The following is a 4,400-nucleotide window of genomic DNA, read 5'->3' as shown; positions in this document are numbered from 1 at the left end:
GTTTATCGTTTACAGTTTCACCCACTGAGGACGCGCATAAATTCTGCCTCCTTCGTGGCCTCCCTACCCTATTTTAAGAGAGATTCTCTTCGGTAGGCTGGCTTGCTCGGTTTGGAAATCTACTTTTACATCTGTTTTACATCAATTGAATTAATAGACCAGCCAAAGAACCTAGAAGGTGGAAAGGAATTTTTGTTTTCTTCCCAACAGTAGCTAAGGAGCATGCCCCTTACATTCTATTACACACTACCCGGTTTATTTCCTCTGCAACCCGTATCTGCTGGCTTATTGGTGTCTTATTCCCTGGGTTTCCAGTGTCCGGAGCGTGAGACCGAATCAACGCTCAGTAAATATTTGTTCCACGTCTGATTGTTGAAGAGGTGCAATTTAAACCAGCTATGATGTAATATGTTGCCTGTCAAATTGGCAGAGATTTCAAAAGATAGTGCTACAAAGAAAACCGCAGGGCCATAATGGAGCCACTAAACTAAGGCCCCAAGTCAGTAAACCCAGGATTAATACCCAACCCGACTGCAGCTTCCACCATCCTAGGAATGTAACCTTTCGCCAGTCAACACGGGAATTTCCCGGTCAGCACTAGGAAATTTACTGATAGACGCTTTCCGTTTCCTTTAGGAGGATGACCTTGCCTAAAACAATGGATTCTTTGCTAATAATTTCCTTTTTTCCCCTGCTCCCTCTTTACTTTTAAAAACCTTTCCCGTTCCGTAGCCCTCTGGATCTCCTTTCTGTTTGCTAGATGGAATGCTGTCCGATTCGTAAGTAGTTTAATAAAGCCAATTAGACCTTTAAATTTTACTGGGTTGAATTTTGTTGTTTTAAAAATAGGAACAGCGTTGCAAATGACAGGGCAAAGAGTATCTGTCACCCTCTTTGTGGAAAGTAACTTGGCAATGTGTGTCCCAAACCTAAAAGGATGGCATTGCCTTTGAGTCGGCAATCCCTCTTAGAGTCATCGATAACTTACAATGAAGGGCTTATCAATGATGTTGAAGGGGAGCAGACTTTGCTATCCCCAATTATTTTGCCTCTTTGGCATATTTATTTTGGGCTGATTATTTTTGAGAGGCTGCAGACATAGGAGAGGCTCTGAAAACAAAGAAGTTACCCCTTCATAAAAGACATTTACATTTACTTATTTCTAAATGTTTATTTATTTATTTTGAGAGAGAGAGAGAGAGCACAAGCAGGGGAGGGGGAGAGAGAGAGAGAGGAGAAAGAGAATCCCAAGTAGGCCCTGCAATGTCAGCGCAGAGCCCGACAAGGGGCTCGATCCCACGCACTGTGAGATCATGACCTGAGCCAAAAGCAAGAGTCAGATCCTTAACTGACTGAGCCACCCAGGAGCTGCAAGAGACATTTACATTTATAAGAGAAATCGCCATTTTGGAAAATTTTTTTTTATTTTTTATTAAAAAAAATTTTTTTTTAACATTTATTTATTTTTGAGACAGAGACAGAGCATGAACAGGGGAGGGTCAGAGAAAGAGGGAGACACAGAATCTGAAACAGGCTCCAGGCTCGGAGCTGTCAGCACAGAGCCCGACGCGGGGCTCGAACCCACGGACCGTGAGATCGTGACCTGAGCCGAAGTCGGACGCTTAACCGACTGAGCCACCCAGGCGCCCCAACATTTTTTTTATTTTAGAGGGAGCACGTGTGTGTGTGGGAGAGGGGCAGAGGGAGAGAGAGAGAGAGAGGGAACTCCAAGTAGGCTCCATGCTCAACATGGAGTCCAACATGGGGCTCGATCCCATGACCCTGGTATCAAGGCCTGAGCTCACATGCAGAGTCACTCAACCAACTGAGCCACCCAGGCACTCTAGAAATCTCCATTTGTATGGGTTTCTCCTTCGCTGTACCAGGAAGGGTATGACTCTGAATCTCCAGAAACTTACCAAAGGAAAAGACAGCAACTTAAATCTGCATAATAACCTTATCCTTGTTTACTGTGCTTTTTCTCATAGCCTCCCATAACTGGCACCTCCTACCTCCAACATCATTATCTTTAGCTGGAGATAGTATTTAAAGTGGTAGCTTAGGCCATTTGGGGGAATCAGTCCATTTTCCTGGATATACATATTATTTAAATTGTTTGTTTTTCTTCCGTTAATCTTTTATTTTTTTAAGGTTATTTATTTGTTTTGAGAGAGAGAGCACTAGCAAGGGAGGAGCAGAGAGAGAGGAGAGAGAGAATCCCAAGCAGCCTCCACACTGTCACTACAAAGCCCAACTTGGGGCTCGAACTCACAGACCGTGATATCAGGGCTTGACCTGAAATCAAGAGTCGGATGCTTAACCGACTGAGCCGCCCAGACACCCCTCTATCTTTTGTTATCAGGGAGAGTTCTGAACTTATAATCTAGAAAGTTGGAGGGAAAATTTTTCCTCCCCTTCTGTATGTACAAAAATTTAACCACAATGATGTTAGATAGGGTTTTTTTTTTGGATAATTAAATAGCAAATAATGCCATAGAAGGATACATAACACCTAGGAAAGATTTTTACAAGATTTTGTTACAGAGTAGAAACAAGATAGTATGTAGAGAAATAGTACATTTAAAAAGTTTTATTTACATTTAGGTAAAGGGGAAAAAGAATGTAAACAAAATGTTGTAATGTTCTGAGTGGTTATCAGAGGTATGGGCTATCAGGTGATTTTTATTTTCTACTCTTGGTTTATCTATATTTTCCAAATGTTGCATACTTTGTCATAAGAGACAGTTAGTGGGGTGCCTAGGTGGCTCAGTCGGTTGGGCAACCGACTTCGGCTCAGGTCATGATCTCACGGTTCATGGGTTCGAGCCCCACATGGGGCTCTGTGCTGACAGCTCAGAGCCTGGAGTCTGCGTCTCCCCTTCTCTCTGCCCCTCCCCTGCTCATGCTCCGTATCTCTCTGTCTCCCAATAATAAATAAATGTTAAAAAAATTAAAAACGTGGATATTTCTCAAGACATTAAAAAAAATATTAAGAAAAAAAAAGAGAGGGAGACAGAATTTACTAAACTAAGGCAGTTTTGCCCCCTGGTGGCTCATTCAGTAATCGTCTGTCTTTAGTCCGAGGGAGGAATGCCGTCATCCACCCAAATTAGAGAGTAGACAAAACTGCAGGCTTTAATCCCAAGGCAGAACTTTCAAGATTCACAAGTCCTTTGGTAGGACAAGTGGTTGGGCCCTAAAAGAGTGGTTCCGTGGAAGTCTAATTGTTACCTTTGACTATATGACAACATGCTCTCAGCTGCCATGAGACAGAAGGAGACACCAACAGCAGGCAGAGAAAAAAGGTTCCTGAATCAGCCGGGCACTTGCTCCGGGGCCCCTGCAATCCCCGGATAGAGGGGACAGGAGATCGGAATTGGGGCTGGTGCCTTGGGGCTGGAGAAGAGGGGACCCACTGAAGTGAAAGCGGGGCAGAACGGATTTGGGGACTGTCTATGAGGCACCAGTAAGAGCGTGGGCATGAAGAGCACTCCCCCCGAGTGCTCTAATATAGGCCACAAAACTGGGGGCTGGTGGTGGAACCAGCAAGAGAACCGATGGGAGCAAATGGGAAGGTAAGGAGCTCAGTTAAGGACCAGAGGCCACTGAATCCGGTCACGCAACCAAAGCCTTCTCACAGACATGTCCTACATCATCATGATATCAAGGGCCACCTTCCTCTCCTCCAGGTTCTTAGGGGTCCATGGTTCCTCTTCAGGGGCCCAGGGAGACCCTCACATTTTCCATAAATAGTGATTTTCCAGCTGATCTCTCCTTATCCATCGAGTGTAACAGGAAACGGTTAGCACTGGGTCCAGGTCTAGGCCTGGGGATGCCCCTATCTTAGGACTGTCAGGTTTTCCCAGGGGGGGAAACATAAGGGGGAAAGGAGAGAACTCATTGACATAGGAGCACTCTCCCAGGGTTCAAGGTTTAATGTCCTGGCAATGACCTGTGGATCCAGTCCTGCTTGAACCTGGAGAACAGGGGAATGGGGCGGACAAACAATGGCTGCAATCAATGAAGTGAACACGCCAGAACAGATTACATATTGGGGAAGGAATCAGAAAGTTCAAGGTGTCACAGATGTGGCAATTTTATAGTGAAGTTACAATGTGAGCCCAGATAATCTGCTACCTGGCTATGTTCCCTGGAGGGCCCAGGAGACAGTCATTCACCAGGAAGGCACCAGTAAGCAGGGACACCAGTTTCCCTGTGAAGGTCAATGGTGGTTGTCGTCTGTAGACCAGGACTGACAGTAGGAGATGCTGTGGTGGAGCTGGGCCCCCTTACGTCAATGAAGGTTCTGGCAGGAGCCAATGACGATACTTAACTGGCCTAGGCAAGATTGAAGTCATTATCAAAACAGGCCCTGTCGTGGGCTGAATTGCGTCCTCCCC

Source organism: Panthera tigris, chromosome X, assembly GCF_018350195.1.
Source record: "Panthera tigris isolate Pti1 chromosome X, P.tigris_Pti1_mat1.1, whole genome shotgun sequence".
Taxonomy (NCBI): Eukaryota; Metazoa; Chordata; class Mammalia; order Carnivora; family Felidae; genus Panthera; species Panthera tigris.
This window is presented reverse-complemented; position numbering follows the sequence as displayed.